Source organism: Camponotus vicinus, unplaced genomic scaffold, assembly GCF_025532165.1.
Source record: "Camponotus vicinus isolate PSW18456_S1 unplaced genomic scaffold, iyCamVici1.0 SCAF_11, whole genome shotgun sequence".
In the NCBI taxonomy this organism is placed as follows: Eukaryota; Metazoa; Arthropoda; class Insecta; order Hymenoptera; family Formicidae; genus Camponotus; species Camponotus vicinus.
The window spans coordinates 17,197,436-17,224,828 of NW_028141947.1; the positions used below are offsets into that span (position 1 = coordinate 17,197,436).

Consider the following 27,393-nt stretch of genomic DNA (forward strand, 5'->3'; position numbering starts at 1 on the left):
GTTTGCGCAATTTCTTTTTTTAGTAACACTGTCACTTAAATAAAATTCTCCCACGAATTAATTCAATTTTACTTATTTATTTATATTTAATGCGATTGATAGATTAAATATACCAACTTGTGCTTAATTTAATTTTATTGTGTTTTTACATTTGGTTTTAATCGTCAAATATCTATTGTTCATAGAAGTATACGACGAGTTTGCGCAATTTCTTTTTTAGTAACATTGTCACTTAAATAAAATTCTCTCACGAATTAATTCAATTTTACTTATTTATTTATGTTTAATGCGATTGATGGATTAAATATACTTGTACTTCATTTAATCTTGTTATTTTTTTACATTTGATTTTAATCGTTTCAAAAATTAATTCGATATAATTGATATAATTATGTAATCATTATTAACGTAATTATTTACTCAAGATACGACAAATTTCATTAACCACTTGTATTTTAAGATTTATTATCTCGTAACGGGGTTAACAGCAGATAGAACATTAATCGATATAGTTTGACAGTTGGACATTCCTAGCGACGTAGACTTAATATATCCCATCGGTAAAGCGCGGTAAAGCTGTTAATCTTAGAAATGGAGAGGCTCCAGCTCTCTCGCGCGAGAAAAGTAATGGCTTCTCCGGTCGGCGAGGCCAGCTATCGCTATTGTTGACTGAGAAAAAAAAGGGCGACCGGTCCGGAACAGCCGATAGCCCCGCGTCTCGCGTGGTACGCAATCGCGTCCGGGGAAATGGGAGCAAGCCAGAAGGACGAGTGACGAATAGCCCGTGCCCGAGCGCTTTGGACGCGGTCCATTGCCGAAGTTGCCGCGCTTGTTAAGCCGTTCCGAACGTGCACTTTGCGTGCCTCCGCGCAGTTTCACGCCCTGTTACAAGCGCGCCGTCGCGCTCGACTGCGACTGCCAATCCACGGTAGCTCCGTCGCGCCGGTATAAACGAGCCGCGTCGTAAACGAGACGGGAATTTCGCGACACACACACACACACGCGCGACACACGCAATTCGCCCCTTTGCGCTCCGACATTTCGCCGCCCGATGTTTCGTACCCCGTTCAATTTCGTTTCGCACCACGCACGTCGGGAAAATTGCCGGGTGTTGCGCAACGATGCGTTACCGCCTGTATTCGCAGTTTTTCGAGAATGCTTCGCGTCATTGTTTTTCCCTCTCAATTGTATATAACAGATCTTTTTCTTTTTTTGGAAGCGGAAATGGAAATCAATTTCAGGCAAATTATAATATTAAATATAAATTTCTAATTTGAGATTTAGATTGCGAGATGCTTGATGTTATAAAGTTTGAAATTTGACGTTTTGAAGAGAAATTGAGATTCCGAATTTATCAAAGGAAATATGCTCGAAATTTCAGACATTTTGCGTATTTCTGTTAAAAGTATGAAACAAAGAGAGTAATACATATATATATTTTATGCATATTGCTACGATATTTCAGTTAAAGTTACAAATTTTTGCATATATCTCTATCTATATCGTTGGAAGACTAATTATTCGCGCAAAAAGAATCACTTAATGAAATGCACATATGCGGATTTCTTGCTTGCGGAATTCAACAATGTGCATTTTTTGCTATTTCCCCTGATAGCTTAACGCTCTCAACTGGAACGTGACGGGCAGCAATATGCTTGCGTGATAGCAGCTAGTCCATTATGCGCGTTTATGAATGCAAATGGGTTAAAAATGGCCATGAACGCGCATGAGGGGCGTAAAGGTGAATATACGCGTATACGTTCCTAAACATTTCAGCGGCAATTCTCGACCCTTTTTTGCGGATCTAACACGGCACGGATGATGAATGTGTAGCTAGATTACACTTTACACACAGTTCCAATTTTCAAATGCGATAATCACCGAGAGATTGCATAATGATACATTTTGTTTTACACGTGGGATTTTTTAATTGGCATTTTATCTTTAACACGTCGGAGATAATTTTTTATAAAATATGACATTCAAAGTATGCATACATAATGTCGCTGGTTGAACAAATGTTATCGCGGCATCCTATATATTTCTTTTTATGATTATCAATTAACGAGTTAACATCGCGTTCGAGGGCATCCCGAATACTTGGAATATTTCGCGATGCAAATTCCGCAATAATGTTTCGACCAATTAAACGTCTGGATGTGTTCGCAGGCATAACACAAGTTAACAGTCATAATACAGGCCAGTGATACGTGTGCGTATGACAAAATAAATATCTGCATTCCTCGGCCGTGTGTCGATCGAGGGCCGAATTTGGTTGCGCGCTCGCGCGAATAAATCCGATGGGCGCCGGTGGATTTACCACGCCTAACGGAGATTCGTCACCGACAACGTAACGCTCTTTCGTGTCATTGTTCTTCGTCACGGCGCCGTCGATGTCGACGAATCGAGAGAGCGATACGTTATACGTATCGCGCCGGAGAAAGAGAACCCGGGGTCTCTCACTGATCCGGAAAACAAGACAATCCACTCGGAAGTTTTTACCGTATGTGGAGCGGAGGAGAGCGCGATATACAGGACGCATTCCCGTTTTCTCTCCTCTATCCACTGCACGCCCGGGATCCCCGGGATCCCTCCAACTCGCACGGAGATTCGGCGAACGCTCATGGTCGATCGCTCGTGTCACGTACCGCGGGAATCAATGAGTTGTACGTGTACGGTGCTCTCCGAAGGAATGCGAAAGAAGGGGACCGCTCGGCTGCTCGACGACTTTCTTGTCCTAAGACACGTCCCGACGTGTGTCGTCTCTCGCGACGTTTAAACGGAGACGTGTTTCCGCAGAATCTCTGCTCGGGGGCTCTTCTCGTATCGAGCGAGTATTTAGCTAATAGCGTTCGCCGTCGTTTTTAACCATCCTCACGTCTCGTTCGATATTCCACGGACGTCAAAGCGAATTTCACGTCGGCTTGCTCTTATCGATCCGCCGCAAGTGAATTCTATCGACTACGAATTCTATCGCGAGACGCGTCTATGCCGACTACTTTTGTCCGGGATTAATTGGTCTTCACCCAATTTTTTTATTTCTTTTCGTTTTTAGTCATCCTTACGTCTCGTTCAATATTCCACGATGTCAAAGCGAATCACGTGGGTTTGCTTATCGATGCATTTATCGAATTTATTAAATTCTATCACGTATTAATAATGATTACTTTTATCAAGCTTAATTAATTTTCGTCTATTTTTTTCGTATATTTTTTTTAAATCGCAAGAGCGATTTATATTTGTTCATCTCTTCAAAATCTATTTTATATTATTATTCCCGTATTCATACATCTGTCAGATACATTCGCGATATATAATCCTTCTCTTGGTTTCAATGGAAGATGCTCGACTAAATTTAGATTGAGAACAGTGAGTTCTCGTCCAAGAAAATATTCCACGCTCCGAGTAACGTTTACTAAGATTGTTTTGTGTACCTCCTTAAGGAATAGCCTCTCTTCCTTGAGATCCGTTCTACGATGTTTTCGGTTGACATCACTAGAAAATGCATTGTACCGTGTTATACGATTTAGAAAATTTTATTAAAGCAATGTATTCCACTTTAAATAAACCAACGCGCTATTTTGTAAAACTTTTCGATATGAATAACGGATAGAAAGAATTTTATAACGAATCGAAATATATATATGAATAAAATACTGGCGATAATATTCGTGATATGCAAACATAAATGTATATTAATAGGAAATGCAAGCTGTAATTTAAATAAAGAAATATATATGTAATAATATGAAAAATAAACAAGGAATCTCGTATTCATTCGCTTCCAGTTTGCAAAACTCTTGTCGACTTGATTGAAATCAGAGGTATCTATATCTTCATATTTGCATATTAGCACATCTTAGTTATTCAATTTTATTAAACTATTCGGTAGTTGTAAATAAAAATGTAGATAATAATACGATATATTTTAACGCGATAAAAATTAATCACCATAAATTTCTCGTAAGCGTTAATCGTTTATTGACCAATATATTTTTCTAATCCCTTAACAGCCATAATAGTATATCGCGGCAATATTTTTAGTCGGTTAATAAACACAACATTTTATTGAGGCGATATTCATGCGGCTAATACATTCGGCGCATTAAATCCTGTTTTTTATATTATACTGTTGAAAGCCGGGAGACTCGTATCAAATGCGGCGAATAACGATAATCTTAGCTGTGTGAGTTTGCGAATACAATAGATGACGTTTCCTTTTCCTCTGCACGGAGAAGAACGTTAAATCGAAAATAATATCCCGACCATTAAAATAGCGAATGTTGTTGTCAAATCTGCAACGTCTACCGCGCGTCAAAAAAACCTTTCGTCATTTTGCGTCACGGATAAACGAATGATGGGACAAAAGAATGTTTCATATGAGAGAATAATTTTGGACCATTATGTGAGCAAGATACGCGCCGGCAATAATCGATGAAATATCGTGGCTCGTCTTTCATTAATTCACCTTACGTAGCCTAAAGCTGTAGAGAGAAAAGAGAGGGGGAGAGAGAATGTCGAGCCGTGTTGCGGTTTTAGAAATCGCAAAGCGAGATACCAGGCTCTACGCACTATCTGGCTTCGGCTTTGTAAATCGACGCCCGTATTCGCGAGTGTCCCTTGCGTCACGATGCAACCGCACATCGGCCGATTCTACGGCCGACCACCAGCAGCAGCTTTGCATTTCCAACTCCAACGCGCGCGCGAATATTTTGTATACGTGTGTATGCGCGTTGCGTAAGCGGAATGCAAACTTTTGCGGTCAAAATCTCGAGTGGCCCGGCACGTTTTCTTGCGCGCAATTCACGGAGAACTAAAAATACACGTTATGAGTCATCGAAAAAAATCCATCGTCCTTTCTCTTTTTGCTAAATGACCGTAGGCACATTTTTTTTTAACATTGTAATTTAATTTATAAATCTCGATATAATGTAATTGATTATCCGCTCGGATGAATAATTACGGTAGGTATTAATAAATTGGCAGTTTTTTGCTCGACTTATCAGAGACCCACAGTTTTATGCAATGAAAGTATAATTGCAGGTTGTCCCAGGCTAAATTACTATGATTTTGCCGGTTACGCTAAAGTTGTCCTTGGGGAATTCGCGGTAACCGCGCGAGGGATCGAGATTAAATTATAAAATGTTGCTGCGCGGATTAGAACTCGTTTCGCACAACGCGATCCCGTATCTCGCGAACCGTATCTGCAACCTTTGTTGCGAGCGGAATCGCGCATGAGTTCATAAACAAGCATTTTAATCAACATACCTACATAATAGCGACACGTAAATTGCATAGCGCGAATCAATTAATTCTCAATTAGTCGTTTATTTGACGTTTGTTAATCTGGACTGTCGTAATTTATTTAAACCGTAAAATTTCAATCGAGAAAGGTATCTTTGAAGTATCTTGTGTATACACGAAGACGGAGAAACAGCTGGCGTCTAGCAAGTACGATGACTTAGAATCGATGTTAGAATTCAGTTTGGGATCTTGTTTCCTAGCGCTGATCCCATCTGTCTCTCCCTCTCTCTCTCTCTCTCTTTCCCTCTGTGATCCTCTCGTTCTTCGTTCGGATAGTACGCAAGACTTGACAAGGCTTAGCAAGAGTATCCGAGAACCGAGTCGAGTTGCTCTCGTAAGTTTAGTAGACCCGGTGCATGTCGATTGATAGCAGATTATCATAAATTGTGCATTCCAGTAAACTCTTTATTGTATCGTGAATCATTCCTCGCGTGCTTTCCGTGTACAAATCATTCGGTTTATCGGATATACTGCTGCATACGAATAAAACATTCGCATATTTATCGACTTTTCTCTTGCTACTATACCGGAAATCGAATCGTTACATTAGTTATATGAGTAGTATTTTGAAAAAGATTTTTTATATTTATTTTAGATTTTTCTATTTCGTGTTTATAAATACGTTGTGCGTCTGCGGCAGATTACGTAGGTATTTAAAAACGAAATTCAATTATTCGAATGACAGAATATGACGAATAACAAAATCACACACGTTGCAAGCTGACAAAATTGATTGCTTTTGATTTCAAACAACGAGTTATTCGTCGACTAAAGTATCGACATGGCTTTTCCTTCTCATCAGGAAACGGGGACGGATGTATTTCTGAATAAGTCAATATATTACCGTGAAGCTGCGAATATAAAACGTGTAACATTGTATCATCTTAGAGACGTAGGAGCGATTTATATATCTTCCAACGGATTTACGTCACTTGCGGGTGCGATAACCTCGAGAATATGTCAAGCGTGACACACACGTTACGATGTAGCGCGTTATGTTTCTCTGCGCCTCCGTGAATATGTTAATTAACCGTATACAAATAAAGGCTCGGCCGAAAATGATACGTTTTGGGAAACATCCGCCTCTCCGTCGTGTTCCCCGAGACGAGGTCTATCATTAGCGAGAAACATCCGGCACTGTCGGGACACTCGATATAGAAGCCGATTGCTTCACGCGGACGGAGATTCGTCCTGAGTCACGATTCGGATCGATAGTAGGTGGTTATTTATTCTCTAGAGCGGCGTAGGTTGGCCTCCTTTTACATTACGACGTGCTACATCCACGTGGAACTACGCGTCGAGATCGGACGTATTGGCTGAGAAAAACGTGTTTCTCGACTGAATACGAATCGCACCGTCGAAATGCACAGCGCACCGAGCGCACATGCTTTTGACGAATAGATAGAGTAAAGAGATTATTGAGCCTGTTCCTTTTAGCTGCCGCGCTTCGATAAACATACACATATTTTCTGTTTTTAGAATAAAATATTCAACCTTTTAACTTTTTAGGTGATGGAAAAAGATGAAGGATTGTAGCAAAGTATGGCTGAAAGGCACAGGCTTATTATGAGAAAATTTAACATCTGGTTGTAGATTTTACCAGCAAACTCTAATTATTGAAAATTTTATAATAAAATTATTAGAAATGTCAGACTTGAAAATATTAAAATTAAACATGTAAATTGGTTAGATGGCAATATGAGTCAAGTGTCGATCTTGTTACACAGTTATTTATTGCATAAAAACAAATAAATATTAAAATAATAGATACAAAAATTTGCGAACGTTTCAACCCTATTTTTGAGCCATCTTTAGCGAAAAATATAAAAGCGGAAAAGAAATAACAAAGGTGCTACATAATAAGACATAATTGGAGTCAATTATATTAAAAGCGTCCCGTCTAAAATTACGTTAAATTTAAAAGATTCGTGTCTCATTATTCTTATTTTTATAATAAAAAATCATTGGAAATATAAATATATATTTATTATAACTCGAGGCTTTAAAAAGTTACATCGGTGCTTTTTCCGTAAAGGTTTTGCGAAATATTAGAATCGAGCGCGACACGGCGGAAAATCCGAAAGCCACTATTCCGTAGGATTTCGAGACAGTACGTTCATTAGTCCGGACTCGACGTGGGTACTCGACGAAATACGAGTCTCGCCTGCCTCTCATAGTAATATCACGTCGACGCGCTCGTATCGTGTAACGTGTTACGTTTCGTCGCGTAATACGCTCCGGAGTTGCATTATGCGCGCAAGCGCATATCCACAGACGCCGGAATTTGCGATAGCGTTGCAATATGCCGTGAATCCTGACGTAAGCGTACCACCCACGAAATTGGGATACGCGAGAAAGTTGGCGAGGTAATTTTTTAGGGAGCTAAGAGTCTCTTAAGAGAAATATCCGCGAATGAATCTTGCGCGGAACGCAAATAATTAATTGATAGCGTTCCCCTGATATAAGCATACGTTGTGAAAATAAAAAAATTGGTCCCTCGTAACTCTTCTAGCGTAAAAATAAAGTGAGCAAAAAATACTTTTTGACTTTTAATTGACACCAGCACGGTGGAAAAAAGGACGGCCAGCGTATTACTTTGCGTGGAAACATGGATGTTGCTTTTTCATAACGTACGTAATAAACGCGCTCGTATATACTCGAGCTAAATCCGCGAGAACGCGAACTCCCAGAACGATGTAATTATGACGCGTTCAAATATGTATTTAACTGTAGTACATATTCCCTTCGGAGTACTTCAACGCGTGTCGCAAAGCTGAGCGTTTCCCTCTCGTGCTTGTCATTTGGTGCGCCGAATTTGAGAGATTCGACGCCCACACTCCTCTCTCTATCTCTATCTCTCTCTCTTTAATTTGTCACTAACTAGACATCACTTTTCACTCGCAAATATATACAGATCGAGATGCTCTAACAGATTTTAGAGCTATTATTGCGTTCTCCCTCTCTTTTCTTTTTTCTCTTTCTCTCTTTCTCTTTATTTTGTTGCCTTTGCCGCTGGGTCGAGATCATTTTCCCCGAGCAAACGTTGGTTCTTTGAAAAACACAGATGTGTTATGTCACGAGTAGCGTCCAGATTGGGACGATGGTGACGTTAAATCCTCATAACGTAAATGTAACAATCTCGCAGGATCTTCTCTCTCTTTCTCTCCTTTTGTATTATATCCGGATATAGATTCGAGCACTTCTTGCCGTAACAATTCCTTGAAAGCGGAGTAGCACTGTGATGGGATCTTTCTAATAAGGCGTGTCGCCAAACTTTTCCCTAATATCCGGTCGCATGGATTCGTTTTAAGAGTTTAAGCTTTAATTAAGTAAATTTTTTATTCATATATGCATTACAAATATATGTTTGGAAAGCGTATTTTAGTTTCAAGTTAAAAAATCATATTATTTATTACATGAGAGAATTGTATTTTGTGTATACGTTGAACGATATTATAATTGTTCTATTTTAATGATATTATTTCTCGATAATTGAAATCAATGGAATATTAATATGATTATATGATAAAGCTAACAATTTCATTATTTATTTTAAAATTTTATTATTTATTTGATTTTATTCATTAAAGAGAGAAAGAGAGAGAGAGAAAGGAAATATTTTTCAACAGAAATTTTTCTCCTCGCATGAAAACATCTCTTTGCAAGCTCATCGAATAAGAGAGATGGACGAAAGAAAACGCCGAGGATAACCTGGGAGGGTCAAGTGTGGCATATAGCTTCTCGCCGGAAATTGTTCCGGTCTTCTCGATACGACCATAGAAACCCTACAACAATATCAATAAAGCAGCGGATTGTTGTGTCAGGTGGCGTTCGTTTCAAGTGACGGTCGTACTTTGACGTTTACATCGCGCGGGAGAGTGTGTAAACAAATCGACGGAAGAACGGAATCAATTGAATCCGTTGACCCTTAGTCGTTACTGTCGCCTGCTTCTGTTGATCTATCTTTCTCTTCTACATCTTACTATACGGAAAATTCGAAAATATTCTAGTCGAAAGAAGCATTTTTACACAAAGCTGGATAAATTTAAAAAAAATATTCAACGACAAGAGAAAGTTGAGCGGAGAAGGAAACAAAAGGAAAAGAGAGAGGCAAGAGGGTCTTATAAATCGAAGGAAAAGGGTGGCGAGTCGCCGCGGTGGCGAGATCTTAACGAGGGGGAACGCGAATTTATCGTGGCATTGACCAAGATCGTGTCGCGAAGCTTGCCAAATTCGCTTTTTGCCGCTCGCGTGAAGTAATGAATGCGCTCGCGTGAAATCGCGAAGCGCAACGAAAAGCGCGAGACGAAAATAGGACTACTGTATGTATACGAATTGCCAGGGTCGTCGAGCTCGCGCATCGGATGCACCGAGATGAGTCACACGACGGACGACACGCGCGAAGTTTCGTCTCCCGCGTTAACTTGCGCGTAATTTACACTTCGCGACGCGTGTGACACGATGCTTCGTGGCTAATGGGATATCGATACTCGTGCGCTCCTGTAGAAAGTTAGTCGCACCATAATAAGTTAATGCACATTCAAGGGTAATGATTAATATGTATTATAAAAAGATATATTGGCTGGAAAGTTTCGCTAATCGATATTCCACCGATACTCTATAACGAGTGACTCATAAAATACAGTGGCCATCCTTATTCATGAGAATGTAAGATAGCTTGGGCTAGAGGAGAGGTGATCGAGGGCGCAGATAAAATAATATTTTTTTCTCCAACTGACCATAAGGAATATTAGAGGCCTTTTCGTGCGAGTGTAATTTTTAAAATTGTCGGTTGCTCCTTTGTTTTTTTCGGAATTGTAATCAGTGTTATTCGCATTTTAATGATATAAATGTTACATAAAATTTTAATAAAATTTAATAATTTAGAAAGAGATTAAACAGATTTTATATATATTATCCACATGTTTATGTATTAACGTAAAAGAGATCTTTTATGAAAATTTCGAATTTTATATCGCATATCATGTGAAAATTTAAAGAGAATACACGTTTCAAAGAATTTATATATAAAATCTTGTACAAGAATAATTATACGAAACAATGCAATTCGTTTCTATAATATTAGGATCATTATCAATCATATTTTATTTACAGAGCATTAATAAGCATTCATATGAAAACTCATACTCCCGGCTCTCTGCAGCATATTTAGATAAATTATATGCAAATTAATTTTCTGCCGGTATAATCAACAAATTATAACGAGCGAATGTATAATTATCGTGCGTGTTGCGCACTTTATTTGAAATATTTACGCACAAGCCCGGATATGACACACAGTTACAACATACATCAAAGCGATTCAGAAATATTCGCGAAATTGGCACGGCTCGCCGCAAACGACTTATTCTGGACTTCTGGCTTCAAAGATCGCATCGCATCGTTCGGGGTGCGAAGGTGTGTAAACAGAATCTCATTTCGCTATCTCGCCGATCCTTTTACACGACTCGCCGTATGTTTTCTACGAAATTGCTCGCGGATCCCGGAAAAGCGTAGGTAGATGGGAAGACTCGGTCGATCGAGGGCGTTTGTTGGAAACGCCGGAACTCGTTGCGAGTTTGCCGACGAAAGGGGGACGGAAGGATAGAGAAGGACGAGGAGGGCGGGAGGGAGGGAGAAGAAAAGCAAAGGGAGACGAGGCGGTTCGGTTCTTTGCGAGCGATTCGAGGCGAACTTTCGACGCGTTATAAACGTTTCCCGAATAGTTGGAAGCCGGCAGCGGCCAGGGCCAGGTAGATAGACGTCGGAGCGGCCGGTGGCTGCTCCTCCGGTGCGTACGTACGCGTCGTGTGCCGCCGGGGGAAAGCAGTCACTCGTATAAAACCGACGGACTAGTCGCGCCTCGAGTCAGTCTCGGCTCGCGCCTCGCGTGCCTCGAGTGCCTGGCGATTGCTCGTCGCGCGCGCGCGAGCGAACGGAGCGATAAGGGGAGAGGAATCGTATCGAATCGCGCGAATCGATGCGTGGCGTGCCAAGTCACGTCGTGACTCCGATACATCGCGACGAATAATCTCGCGCGTGTGTTTGGTCCGTCCGAAAAAAATTCCCGAGGACAAAGGGCCGTTCGGAGGGACAAAGGGCCCCCGGGGTCCTGCCTATCCTGCGTGTTCGAACGAAACGGAGGCTCGACGGTGTGTGGGCCTGGGAGAAGAGGAGTCTCTTGTGCTTGTATGTGTGTATAACGCGAGATGTTTTAGCCGGCGAAAGGCGGTGCGCGGTAAGTATCAGGGTGGAACACGCCGGCGTGGAGGTTGCCGGTGCCGAGAGCCGATCTCGAGGGATGTTAGATAGGCACAGTGTCCAAAAATTGCGTTCACGGGTATATACATACTTGGGTCGTCGATGACACGCGCGTTGGCGACCCGGCTAACTTCGAGGTGGTAAAAAAATGTGACGAGCGAAGCGAGCTCGAGAGCCTTGTATCACGTTACATAACCGCTGTTTTGTTGTGCGTCTATATTTATTTACGTCTGCTCTGATCATCGGGTGAAATAAAATCGACGAGTTTTCGCGTGATATATATTTAACGAATTAATTAACGATTTAATTATACGAAACGTCGCCGCGATAGCTTTTATATCGTTAAGTTGTCAAACCGCAAATTATGAAACTCCTAGTTTAGTGCGCAGTTCTCCGAAAAAATTACATCGTAATTTTGTCAAAGATCCTTGGTTGCTCCGCGCGATTCTTTCAATGACGTGGTAAGAATGCGGAGAGCACTTTGGATATTTATCGTTTCTGCGTATATGTATTCGCCAGCGTGAATTTCACGCGATACCGTCGACCACGTGCGGTTGTTGCTCACGCTCGGTTTGATATTGTTGGCCCGTTTTACGTAGCTGGTAGCCTCTCGACTTGACAGCGCTCGGTGACCATCTGTTAGTTCGCTGTCAGATGCGAGAGATCGATCGAGTCGTCGTCGTCATTGACAGTGGATGAAAATAATTGCGTTCCACAATGCGGACTCGAGATAACGAAAGATAAAACTAATCTTTCCGGGATCTTTCGCCCGTGTCGACTTTAAAGTCCGGCGCAAATAGAAGAAGAAAATACTAGTCGCGAGATATTGCCAATCGAATCGCCCGCCTCTGTCATCATCATTCCCGATACTCTTCCATCTTGTCCGAAGGGAAATTATCTCGTTCTCTTTCCCTGCTCCTCTTTCGGAATGGCAATCTGTTGGGAAATTTCTTCGAAGCGATCGCTCGATTAAGTGCTACGCGACACGCGTTGCGTGTATTAATTCTGTATCTAAGAGAGCATGTTATCACGAGTCGTTATATTATCTCCAAAGTGTTTTATAAACATTTCGGTAAAATGCGTACCAATTAATAATTGTAAAACGCTACAAGAGACCGTGATTGCGAGGCAGATACTTAACGTTTTCGTGATTCTCCTTTTACGATAAAATTGGTCTCATCCAAACGATAACGCAACTTAAAATAAATAAATAGATAATAACTTACATCTTTCTCGAGCTTCTTTACGATATCTGAAACGCAGAATTATTTCAACAGAAAATTCTCTCGGTTGCTCCGCGATTTATATCCGATCGCCGCCCGTCTCTCTCCTCCTTCCCTCCACCGTCTCTTTCTCTCTCTCCTGTTTTCATATCGGTTGGTCCGGAACTGGAATTTCAGGAATGACCTTGAAGATCGCGCGCGTCCGCTCCGCTTATCGCGTCGCAGCGCGATGTTTATTTTTCGCGAGGCGCTAACCGGGGAACGCGACGCCGTATGTGTTACGTCTATTGATCGATACGTGTGTGCGTGTTCGTAGCACGCGGTTTTCGAAGGCGATCGACGACGACGTTGGAATTTGAGGTGGCCGTGAAAGACGCGCGCGCGAAGCCACAGGTGGCGGTCAGAATTGACTGAAAACGCGGAAGAAGAAACGAGCGCGCGATCCCGAGCCTCCTTCGGCCTCTTTCGCGGGAGCACGAATAGGGCAATAATATCGCCGTTTTTATGTCTGCGCGATTTTACGATCTGTTAAATTTATGCCAAACACGCTCAGCGCAGTGGCTCTCAAACGCAGTTACGCTACCGCTCATCGTGAGACCACGTTTTTCATCCAAATGTGTGCGTCTTGTATATGTTTTTTGTACAATATATTAAAGACATAAAGTATTGGAAATGTATACATTTTTGCGATAAATAATTATATATTATTTTACTTTCTACGATACAATTTTTATCGGGCTTATACATATGAGTTGTATAAAGTCACCCATTTAAGTCTCTTTTTAAGTCTCTTTTAAAATTTTATTAATGACTTAATAAAACTAAATCCCGTGAAATAGGTTGAAATGTCATTACGTTATTACTGAAGCATGCTCACACGTAAGAGAAAAGGAAATTGAGCAAGCTGTAAAAGCAAAACGAAAGAACGGATGAAAATAGAGCACACATGTGCAAAACATTACATATATTTCGATACATGAAAGGGAAACGTATGAAAGCAGAAGTAAATTTTATGAAGTAATTAATATAACAGATTGTGTTTACAACCATTATTATTAAGTCTAAGACGTAGGCTGAGAGTAGCGATAAAGTGATGTAAGCGCGTCTGAAATATGTCGTTATCAATTTCGTCGCAGTCAACACATGGCATATATTTAATTTTACTCCGGTGTCATCATTCTTTGATAAATATCGAGATTATCCGAATAAACGATTAAATTCCCGGAGAATAAACGGAAATTGCATTTATTATATTACAATTAATTTGTATGTGTCATTTAATACATTGTGTAATATAATATTCTGTTTTTTTCCTTCGTCCTTAATTTTAAGTGAATCGGACTAGCAAAAATTACATTTTATTGTATTACTATTAATTTTTATGCGTCATATTTAATACATTTTTTTATTAATTTTCCTATAATAATTCCTATAATATATTTTATATTAAGAATTTTTAATACAAAAGAATATATTATTAGTGTGTCGAGTAATATTCTGTTTTTTTTTCTCCTTATATAATCTTAAGTGAATCTGACTAGCGCAAAGCACCCATTGTGTATCATGTATGTGTAAACCGGCTGACAGCGAGCGAATTATTCGCCATCGTGTTCTCGGAATTCGACGAAACAATTAGAACATGCTGATGTAATTTTAATAATAATGGCCCGCTACAAGCTGACATAGGAGAAACGTCTTTAGAAGGAACACACAATGAGGTTTAGAATTTTTTTCCACTCCATTGTTAATGAAATTTTAGCTATACTAGAATTCTTCAATATCTCTTTTTTATTCTATGCAATTTTTCTTTTTTCATGTAATATGACTTTACGTATTGATTCGCGTAACAATAATCCGCAAACCGGATATCGCATTTAATCGAAGAATATCGAGGATTGCCATCTCATCGCTTAAACATTTCTATTAAAGACGCAATTTTTGCTTTACACGATGAATTAAGCAAGTGTTCGGACGAAACATGGACGTATATCATTTTTACATAATTCAAGCTATCGATCATTATCGAATTTATGACGCGACGCAATAACAATAAACTCAATCGTTTATCCACGACGAGAATATGCCGCGCAGGTTTTCCGTTTATCCCCTATTTGCATTAACTAAAAATAGCTTGCTACTTTGAGCCTTTACATCATGGTGCACGTCAAGATGCGATGTAGAAGATTAAAGAGAGAGGAAAAGGGAGAGAAATAAATGGAGGGAGAGGGCAAGGTGGACGGATGGAGGGAGAGTGTCCGAAGCTTCCATAGCCCCTTTCTCTGGACGTCCCATGGACAAAGCGTCGGTCGCAAACGGAGAATGGTCGGAGAATGCTCGGCGAGTGGCGATAATTGGAGCGTTTATGCTGGTCGCCTGCTCGAAATAGTAAAGGTCGATCGTTACGAAGGCGCGACGACCCCTCGGATGCTGTGTATCGCGATGGACACACTCGTTAACGTTAGCTTAGGTCGGGGGTTACGTGGGTGGCATCGCGAGCTAAGTTATTCGCGACGTAGATTTATGGGATCTGGCAAACGAATTGTTCCAGCTGCTTGCGCGTATCGATTTGCTGCTTTCTCCATTCACGCGAATCGAAAAAGACTCGACGTCGCAAAAGTGTGGCAAGGAAGAGATAATAATCTCTTAAATCTTGAAGCACTTTTCTAAACATGTATTTATTTATTTCGAGATAAAAAGCGCACAATTTTCGCACAATATATCCTTCACATTAATATTTATTTAAGTTTCTGTTTAAAAAAATCTATATTTGCGTCCAACAAATACAAACACTTATGCGTATCAATTGATATGATACGATATCAACAGTCTTGATTGAAATAGTTGTACGTGACGCGATGTCATAGCTTATCGCTGACCCTGAATTCTATCTTAGGTATATTAATCTCGTATCGAGAGACGGAGAAAGAGCTCGGTTTCATAGTCGATTCGCATCTCCATCCGTTACATAAAAGGCAATGGTCTGCGTTTTACCGCGTAAACTTCCATCGAAGTACGCAGTTGGATTTTCGCGTTGAACGTTGGTATGTGTCATAAATCAAGCGACCACCGGCATTCGGTGGCTAATCGGCGGGCAGACCAGATTTCCATACATTGGATATCTTATCGGACCCCGACGCACTTTCGAGAATGGACTTTATCGCGATTCGCGCTATCGCGATACAGATTGGGCCTTCAGTTTGCAATCGGTGGCAATGTTATGCGCAATCACTAGCGGGATTGTTTTATTGTTTAAATATACAATCACCGGATGCATAATTTCGCGAATCGCCGAGTTCGACAACCCGATGATTAATCCGTGACTCGTTAATGAAGAATTTATACCTAAGTCAGCATCTGCGTGGAAAATGAATATTAAAAATGCGATTTTTTATGTCGAAAACATTCAGAGAAGGTAAAGTTAAATCTTTGTCTTTGCATGTTTTAAAACTAAATTACCGTAAATTTAAATTCCTCTCTTTCTCGGGTGTATTTAATTTTACAAAAGTACTTATGACTATAAAAGTAAAGTAAATTTTTAAAGTAGATATTGCCGAGATCGATTGTATTCTTTTCTATTAGAATTTAAACTCAAGTAGGACATGTTATAATACAGACACCAAAATTGATTTTCGAATGTGTCAATTAAGAGAAAATTTATTTAAAAAAATTAATAATTAAATGCTCAAATCTTGACGAAGGCGCCTTGATCAAGGCGATAAAATTCTTTATGCAAATTTGAATTTAAATAATATATACATAATTGGATACATACATATTCACTTTTCGTTTTTGCCTATTTCCGAAAGCATTACACATTGATTCCGCAGGAATGCAACCAATGCTTCGAATTTTTTACGATTTTTTTTTACGGCCATTCACGAGTTAGCTGTTTCGTTTTGAGTTTGCACGCAACTTTCGCGAGGGCAACGAAAAGAGGTGGAGACGCTGAAGGAAAGAGGAAGGTGAAAAAACGTTCGCTCGGCGAGATAAAAAGTATCGACGTGTTTGCGCGCTCTCGTATTCATAACTCACATTTTGTCAGCTTCTCGCAGTTTCGTTGTATGCGTTCGCGGGATACGGAAACTAAAAAAAAAGAGGAAGAAGAAGAAAAACGGCAGCACGCTCTATATATTCGTCAAGCGAACGCGTATGCGATATTGGGAATTCTCGATAATCCGAGTTGCAGACGTGATCGACGATACTCAGTAATGGTAAGAACGTGAAAGGTAGATATGCGCGTCGATCGCGAGACCTGACGCGAATGACGAGTATATCGTTTAACCGTTTTTTGGAAGATCAACTGTATGCATATATTTTATACTGCTTATATTCTATTACCAGAATAATCACAGAGAGAAAAAATGAAAATATTTCTTTATCAATTTAAGTAAATGCTATGTACAGAATCATCAAAATTTGCGCACAAAATTCCCTCTTTCATTCTAAAAGTTTTTTGATCATTATTTTATGGACCATCAATTTTTTGAGTTTTTATTTAATTAAAATGATGAAAAATTAATTTTAATATTTGTGTTATTATTTTATATTATTATTTTGTGTTAAATTTATTTTAATATGATTTTCGTTTGTGTGTGTGAGATCTTGCTAAAGATTATTTATTCTCTATCATATTTATGGACATAAAAAATTATAAACAAAACACTAACCGCATCGATAGTATTCACCCTAAATTCGTTAGAATGAAGGCGCCACGTATAAAGGAAGTGTATATATGCGAGTGTGTGTATATGATATCTATGACACACCACGCACATTTCGGAAATAGACCGTTCATAAATCGGCAAGGCGGAGGCGTTGAGGTTTCATTTTATCTACATCTGTCGACGGGATATTTCCGTGCCAGTAGGTTTTTTCATCAAACGATGCGCGAATATCGGAGTCGATGAGCGGGCACGCGGTTCTATCTCCCTCGCGCGATTCGAAACAAATTAGGTGCGGGGAAGGGGGAGGGGGAGACCGCGCGCGGTGATAAAGCCATCCCAACGATACCGCCGGATGCTGATTGACGCGCGCGCGCTTCATGTTATTCGAACCTTTGACGGCGGGCGTCTGCCGTGGAAATGGCGCAATTTTTTCCGCCACTTTCTTGCGCGCGGTAAACAGATCACGTTTCACAGCTGGCATTTGCTCTTTCGGTGGCGACCGCGGTTGAACGCATCCGCTATACGAATTCGGTTAAACAAGGAAGCCATTTGATTTTCTCCCTTTTGCATCCCGCATATTTCTTTTTTTTTCCCGTTCTGTTCGGTTTTTTCTCCCTTTTATCCAAACACGAATCAGAGAGTGAATCAGATTAGGTGAAATTTTCTGCCATTCGGTTTTTTGTTACCCATGTTATTGTTCGATTAATACGCACGCGTCGTTTCGCACTTTTGTGGAAAAATTGAATCACAAGATTCGATTTATCGGACTTTTAATCGCGCATTGTCTAGTTCTTTTATATCTATATGACTTGTTTGTTGTCTTGTTTCTCCTGATATCATCTTTAATCAGGTGAAAATGATGAGGTAATGATTAAGAAACTTGATAATTAGAGGAAATTGTATAGCACAACAGATGGCTATGTTTTGCAAACATGGCGGGCATCGATTCAATTCGCAAATGTATAGAACGTATTGGATTGATCGAGCTCTTGCGTAAATCTGACCGGCATGCGTAGCGAACTGGAATATACAAATTGGGTTATTGCGTTTTTTTTCCGGCAACGAAAAGAGAGAGGGAGAGAGCACGGAGATAAAAATGTTCACAAACGTTCGGGCTTGTCGTTTGGTCTTCAGGCGGCAATCAACGGTCTGTCACGTGCAGAGGTATTTTCGATGACAAGCCGGAGCCAAACGGCATGCGTGACGCACAGCTGATATCGGGCAAAATTCGACATTCAGAAATGCGGGTTTGTTAGGCACCCCTCGAACATGAAATGCAAAACTGGGTGACTCGTATGACGGCCCAAAAGCGCGCCATCATTTTATGAGATATGCAGTACCGTATCGCGCTCATGAACGATCACTGCGAATCGATAATCCAACCGCATCGATGATTGAAATTTTCATCTCCTATTCTGTGTAACAGAGAGGACCTCTCCCTATTTCTCTCCGCGATATTGTTGAAAAAATCAAGACTGGCTGGAAAAATTGCGCCGATCGAGTTGACGGATGTGACAGATGCTCAAGTCAAAAATCGCGTTTTTCGCGGAAACAAAACAAGCGAATAGGGACAATGTCAATATAATTACCTCTGGGAAACTGAAGAATTTATTCCGCGTAATATCAGCTTTGTAAATTCTTAATTCATAGAAGGAGTACACGTCTCGAATGTATATGCGATGATTATATAAATTTACAATTAATTTGAAATATACATGTATAGATTTTTTTAATATAAAATTCTTTGAAATAATTTATTATGATAATTATAACAAGAGACGTATTAAAATGTATTCATAGTAATAAGAATTAATTTATCGAAAGTACTTGTCGCGACTAAAATCCGCCGGCAAGCCCTCTGCAAGAGCAGACGGTCATAAATTGGACTTTGCTACATATGGCTGTTTTAAATCACGTAGTAGATACTCGATTCTCTCTTGAGGAGTGTGATTCGGGCACGGTTTCAAGCACGTGTGCAAATCCGTCCGAAGCACGACGCCGCGCTTATACAAAAGCTAATGCTGCAACATCTCGGGGCTGATACAGCCACGGGGATTACCGGATGAAATGGATCAGCCGTACGCGGAGACGAGTCTCCGTGATCGCGTTTTAAAGAGTCCTCTTATGGAGATTAAAACGAGCCGAGGAGCAAATATGTGCGCAGAGATTTGTTATTGCACTCGGGCGCCAATTACTTTTTTTATTCATGACACCGCAAAGTTGCGTCTCGAGCACGGGCCGAGAAAGAGCTGACGAGCGCGAAAAAGGAATATTCGATCGCGAGTAAGGGTCGTTTAATTTATAAACGCGTAAAAGTTGCGAAACTGCAGATTTCGCGAAACGAGATCGCGAAAAGAATCGCGAAGAATGATAATGATTTTGTACTGTGGGTTCATAAATTAATTAATTTCGTTGTTTATGGCTTTCTTATTAAAGTTTTTAGAGATTTTATTTCATGATAATAACACACACACACATTCTTCTCATACGCGAGTATTTTTTTTGTTTTTAAGCTTTTCTCCGACAAATGGTACAAGACAATTTTTATGACACGCGAATATAATATAGCAGACATATGAATAAAATATTTTATTTAAATTTTATATTTAATATCGCGATATTTTATATTCAATATTAAATGCGGAGTTAATAGTAGGATGAAATTTTTCATTTGTTAACGTATTTAATTCGAGGATTTTCACTTGCGGAATTTTTTTGCCGTCACAAAGAACCTCTCCTGTCAGAAGCTCTCTAGTCTGTTTCGACGATAAGCCCGTTTTCCCCTCGTCGATGATAAGAGCCTGGTGTATTTCGCGCCAACGATGAAATTAGCTTCGTTTTTACCGGCGTAATAACATACCTTCGCGACAACTCGATGCGAGCCGGAGGTATATGTGTCGTGGAGGAGAACGTCGCGGGTCTGAAGATTTATTTCAACGACGTCATGCCCGATAACGCGGACGAGGAAGAATCTTCGCGCTCGGGTGCATTCCATTTCTTTTTCGCTTCCTTCCTTTTTCCTTTCTCTCGCTTTCTCTCTCCTCCTTCTCCTCCTACGTCCCACCTCCCCGCTGCCTCTCCCCTTCGCTATCGTTCGTTCCTTTCAACCGGCGAGTGGCTGACACTTTTCATCCCCTTGCGAAATAGGTAGAATGCACCTAATATTTCTCTTTGATTAAGACGAATGCGCGACCTCCGCGTCGAACATTCCGGCTTTTCACCCTTTAACGGCGCGCTTCCGACGTCCTGTCAGCCGTCGAGTGCACGGTAAATGCGCCGTATTGGTGTAACTTATCGCCGGCTTTTAATATCCCTCGCGCGGATTACGGCGCCCTCCGCGTTTCTTAATTTCGCCTACAAATTTCGGCGATCCCGATCGCGGCCGGTCGGCCAAGCCGCGCCGATGATGCACGAGCGAATTCTCCCCGTTGCGAGACCACTAATGGCGTCATATACTTCGTATCTTTCATCGGCTTAACTAGCGCTCGCGGCTTTTATCGCCGATGGCGATGCGTTTTGAGGCTACACGCGGTTTATCATTGTAGTTGGAAACAGTATACGTATCGTGGCAATTCGCGGCGCTATCGTAAATCCAGATGATTATCTGTATCTTTGCGTTTCTCTTTTTCTTGCGCAGCGTTTTGCCAAAAAGCAAGCTCTATTATTATTCGCAACGTTCAATTGAGAACGCTCTCCTTTAAATTAAAAATTGTACAAGGTATATGATATTTCGAAAGAATAGTAATATTGCCAGTAAATGATGAAATAGCAGTCGTGAAATAGCATCAAAGTCTATTGGTTACGCAGCGTCGGTACGGCACGTCGAAAATTTAATATTGGAATTTAATATTTTGCCATCAGGTATACGTTCATAAAAAATTCCCATTTTTCGGCGCTGAAAATGTGAAATGTCGCGCACCCGCAATATTATCGAATTAATTTTCTCGCCGCACGGGATGTGATACAATGTAAATTTATAGACTCGCTTTCTCTCCCTTTCTCGCAACAAAATTTATACACTGCGGTATATGATAGTTGAAATAATATAATTTCGATGAAGCTAATAACATTGTTCGCCTGTCGTGTCCCGAGAGATATTAATCACCATAAAAAAAAGACAAGAAATTAGCTACACGAAAATTTTCATATCGCTTTACGAATTACATTTGGATCTCGATCTCGCTCGAAATATTTAATTACGATTGATTAACGTGTCACGCTGAGCGATTCGACAAAACGAGAGGACATCAATTCGATTATTCGAGCCGCGCAGGGTCGACAAGGGTCGTCGATCGCAGGATTCTCAGGACAAAGCTGGAAGCGACGATTATTTTAATCGGTGAAACTCGTCGTCGACAGTGAATCGATGCGATGCGTTGATTTCAATCACCGAGAGGCGCGGTAGCCAGCTAATCGTCGATTCGTCGAAGCGACAAACGATTCCGCGGTTCGTTTGTACGTCGCCGTTAGCTTCCAATCGAACGGACTGACTCGATTAATATTAATTACGTGCGTATGCGCTATCTCATCCCAGTCTCTCCGCGCATATCGAGTGGTAACGGCGATTTATTGGCGAGGTATCGCGCTCCGGAAGTTTGTGAAAAATTTACATCGTCTCTTTTCGCTTCCGCTTGATACAATGGATTAAATTCAAGATATATATTTAAGAGAAAAAGTGTCTCGTCTCCTGTTAAATATCGCGTATATTATTATATATATTATAAGTGTACGCATTATTCTTACATTATACGTTGTACTTATATAAGAGGTAATTTATGTTAAGATGATTAATGTGTTGAAATAAATTTATTAGGCGAGAGTTTACATGTATATATAATGGCTCAAATTATTATTAAGAAAGTTAAATTTATGGACGCTGAACTGTGTTATTAAGAGAGTTAAATTGACGTATCGCATTAATTATTTATAAAGATGTCTGAAATTTATATAATATTGCATATTCATACAGTTTAATGCAGTTGGAAATATATCTTTCGAGATTAATTGAAAATTTAAAGCTGCACAATTTAAATTGTTATAACGATGCGGCGGTTACAGTATTAAATGATCCTCTTTACGATGTTTTGTAATTAAATGACCTCCTTTACGATGTTTTATAATTCGGTTGATGTTAAATTAGTGGTCAACTCTCTCTGTCTCTCTCTTTTGTAAAAGGTCCAATTACTCATGAATTCATGAATAGCTCGCGTTTAAGCCGACTCGGTTCCCGGATGAGGCGTCATTAATCATTCGTAATAAAGCTCGATGCACTCTATTTACCCAAATCGATACAAGTCTTGAATTTAATACAAGTACGTCGTGAACGCGAACTTCATTCGCAAGAGTGATTATCAAAATTGTCGATAAGAGGAAAGAAGATGGACACTAGAAATTACATTTCAATCTCCCTTCATCGTCTTAATTTGAATTAAACTTTATGGAGAATTTATAGAGAGTTTATTTTACCTTCTGTGCGTAATATTGCGTGTATTATACACATGTATATCGAAATATATATTGTATCATAAAAATTGTAAAGTATTGAAACATGTCAAAATTTTTACTGTGGATAAATGTTATATGATATTTTACAAAAATCGACGTTTTTTTTAAGAGTTGCATTCGCTTGATTGCTCCGAAATGGAACGTGCATTGATTCGTTGCCTCGTGATACTCCGGCTATAGCGAGTATATCTGCGTAACGAGGTCACTTAATCCCATCGAGACTTTGCGATCGCGTCGACCGAGTAAGATATCGATCTATACCCATGTAGATGCGATTATCTAAATTTCCAATTAGCGCTCGAGCTTGTACAGCTACGAAGCTATCGCGAGAGCGCAATCAAAATTCAATGAAGCGCGTGATGGGTGATCCGGGAGACACCCGGCCTCGCTTTCACGATGCAGCAACGCGGCATTTGTTCCCTAAAAGAAATTCTCTGTGCATATATGTACACAGATACACGAGAGGAACGAAAGAGTGGGGTTTTAGACCGGGGGTGGCCGTTATATCAGGGAGTGCACTTCCACTTTTGGAGAGGAGCGGTGGCCGTATCTCGCAGAACCTCGGTAAAGGCAAGATGATACCACGTGAGGTGTGTTGCCGACGCGGTATAAATTCATACGGATGAATATCTTATATATAATCCACCGGTTGTGTGTACGTATACGGTCGGAATTTATTTCGCGGCTTACGCGTGCACATGGAACCACGGATATGCGAATTCTAAACAATGAACGGGTCGTTTGTGGCGATTTTCATGTCGAGAAGACGATAAAAATATTTTGCGGTGTGATATCTCATTTATAAAAATCATAAATAATAATACTAAACTAGTTGTCAGCTTTATTGAATTAAATTTAACGCACCAAGGACATTAAGAGAGAAGGAGAGAGACTGTATATCTAATAATTTCCAAATAAAATAATATCAGAGATCGAGAAGAAAATAAATCGCGGTTTGATCGATTCAACGTTGTCCTCTAAGGAGAGAGATTCCGCGCGTGCGGAATGCAATTCCCGCAATTGCTTCCGCCCTTTTTCCCTCCGTCCTCGAGATGGATACCCGTTATATCGTAGGTTATATCCACTCCCGAGGTAGTAAGAGGGCGAGACTGTATCCTATAGTCCCGACGGTCACGAGTTCATACCTCCAAGTGCCATAAGTATCTCCTATCTGACAAACGTATCTAGCTGTTTAGCGGACGTGCTTAGACCATCCTAGCCCAGTTCGCTTAGCGAGCGAGAGTATTGGCTATCTCCCTGCTCCGAGAATTGATAGCGCGCAATCTTGATTTCGCTCTCCATCTCTTTCTCTCCTTCTCACCGTCTTTTTTTATTATGCATCACTCGAATAAGCTCCACCCTGAGCCTCCGAGCACGCTCAATTTGTTTGTAAATTGCAAGACGATCTAATAATATTTGGTTTAAGAGTCGCGCTGCCCCTCACCCTTCGGCAAGTGTTGCAGCTCGAGGCGCGCATCGTTAATGAACGTCACATCGTTTCTCCAAGTATCTTTGGTGACATCCATTCTTATTGCTCGCAAGCTATTATCGCGAGGAGAAAATTGTAAAAATTTATTTTTTCGATAAATGTGATTTTGGCGAGAGATGTGTGATTTTTAAAACTCTCTCTCTGAAGAATCTTGGTCCGCGCTTTGCATGTCACGCGCAATATTCGCAAACATTCCGTACACAAAGCGCCAGTCACGAATGACAATCGCGCAGAGTCGGGAACGGTGTCCCTTTCGGTGCACAATCAGGATTTGTCAATTTTACATGTACGAGTTAATTTTTATGCACTTGAGCGAAGAGTGTCGGCTGTGCAAATTGACCCGACGACAGGCGTGTTTACCTGTCAGAAATAGAATTCAAATGTCACGGATACACATCGGGAACACCTCGTTGTTGATTCTCTCTTATATCTCGGTCTCCGTTTGTCGGTGTTGTTTAACGACTCGCGCGCGCTGTCTTTTTGCCGCAGGCAGGACTCAAAGGGAGCATTGTGTGTGAAAGAAAGAAAGAGAGAGAGAGAGATCCGTGTCCTCCGTTCGCACTTTTTTCCACCTTCGATTCTCTTGGCGATGCAAAGAGAATCGTGTCGCGTGGAAATAAAAACGCGCACGCTCACGTGCTCGCACGATATGTCACATGTGCATGCGTGCAAGAGCGTTTACGTAGGCTAACGTAATACGGGTGGTGATGTCAGCGAATCGGACACCGACTAGGTGGGTCTCACCGGTTTGATTTATTTCGTTCCGAATGTCACTTGCGTTACGCGCGCACGCGTAGAAGCCATTGCTTTTTCGATAAAATTGTTACATGTCCCGCTATTCGCGGGCGTGTATCGCAATCCTATGAAACGACCGGATTACGTGCACGCAGATATGGAAAATATCGCATGTTGCTTCACATGTTACAGATTATAAACACGATCGGAGACGAAAATAGAATCTGTGACGTATAGTTTTAACATTCGAAAAGTTTATTGCCCTCTCTCGGTAGGAAGTATATAACAGTGTAAGTAAATGATTAAGTTGCGAAACAAGATTGACAGATATTCATAAATCTTTTTTTCTTATCCTGAAAATACTGTGTAATAAATAGGAAAATTTTTAAGTTATTATTAAAATTATTTTTACAGCAGCAATTTTTAATAAAATTATATACATTGTTATAATTTGTGATCTGCGATTATTTTGTTAAAAATAAATTTACATTCGTCGATTCGCAACGACAGAGTGTAGTAGTAGAGTGTGTTAGTATACAACGTTGTGATTTGTAAAATACAAATATTTCGAGATTATGTATAAATAGTGTCCAATATTTCAACAAATAATTATTACGCATGATGAAATTTTTTAGTTGTTGTTTAAACAAATATTTAATTAAAAAATTAAATTTGCGAGAAGGATTTATTCAGATTAAAATTTTTATAAAAGTATGATGAATAAAAATATATATACCTATAATTTTTATCTTTATAAATAATATAATTGTATAAGTATCTCAAGTATATGTATATATGTGTATAAAACATTGAGATATATTACATAATATATAATATTAAGATAATATATTATATATATTTATATAAAAAAATATAAATATTTTATTATTTCAAATATTTTCGTATAAAATCTATTTTATACACATTATATTACAGTGATGAAAAAAATAAATTACCAGATAAAAAAAATAAAGCAATCAATTTTATAACTAAAGCAGGTAATAAATTAAATAATTTTATAACTAAAGCAAGTAATAAATTAAATAAGTTATAAATTTCACACCTTATGCTGCTCCGCCAATGCTTGACTCCGAACATTCTCCTCTTCTCTTGTTGATGATCCTTTGTTGCTCATTGATGGTACTCACACTCATTCACGAAAACATTAATTACACTCGCGCACACATTAATTAGCAGAATACGATCATCGCGCGGCACTTTACACGGCACTCCTGACGTTATCGCACGCAATGTGCATCTTACTATATTGTGACAGGAGAACAATGTAAAGACGATTTGTGCTCGAAAATCACGCGATTAAATCCATTTTGCTGTATTCGTCGTGACGAGTAATATTTATATATTCGTATTTTTGAGCAATTTTATTCTTTTGAATTTTAATGTAAATGTAATTAAAAATCCACATCTCACAATATTTGAAAGTATAGATTTGCCGACTATTTATACAAATAGATTTAGGAGATGAAATAAATAAATAAATTGCAAAATACGAAGAGTATAACAAATATATAACGATATTACAAATATCAATTTGTGTGATGCGTTTGTAAATATTAGAATATATATATGTGAGATTGATTTTTTATTAAATGTGTTATGATATTACTAGTTCGGAATTGATTCCGTATTATATCCGCAATGTTCTATTAATGACCGAGAAACACGAAAATTATATCAATATCATTGTGATACAGCACGATACGAATCGAGTTATTGATTAGTTTGGTCAAAAAATACATAATCGAGATTTAAATGTTGCGAGCATTTCCAGCATACAAAAAATATACATATTGTTAACAAATAGTCCATACTGTTATGATTTTTTGTTATTTGTATCGAATTGAAGCCGCTCTGAAATAATATCGCAATGAGATAATAATTTATAATTCTTCCTTCTGAATATATGACAAGGAAAACATCTGCTTTGTTAATTAAATAATTGTTGTAATTATTCTCTATAAATTAGAAATTATCAGCCTATGCAATTAATTAACGCGATTAACAAAGTCAACATATCAATGCGACAATCAAAGCAGATACTACCTACTTTTCTCGATACATTTATTTGATGCAGAAATTAAAGTAATACGGAACACAACTTCAACATTATTGTTTTATTGCTACATTTATAACGCTAATTATTTCCTCAAGTATGCTGGAAATTAAATTTTGTCGATTTAATTGTTGATTT

General features: G+C 39.5%; 2 protein-coding genes across 6 annotated transcripts in view; one reads left to right on the top strand and one right to left on the bottom strand.

Moving 5' to 3' along the window:
- Nup188 (nuclear pore complex protein Nup188) overlaps window positions 1–13,175 on the bottom strand; it is an 86,524-nt gene extending 73,349 nt beyond the window's left edge. Inside the window, exon 1 of the mRNA XM_083081366.1 lies at window positions 12,792–13,175. The gene's annotated coding sequence lies outside the window, so the exon portion shown is untranslated. The remainder of the gene's footprint in view (window positions 1–12,791) is intronic.
- The window catches only part of Cmpy (crimpy), a 251,460-nt gene that overhangs the window by 65,291 nt on the left and 158,776 nt on the right, over window positions 1–27,393 (top strand). The window lies entirely within an intron of this gene.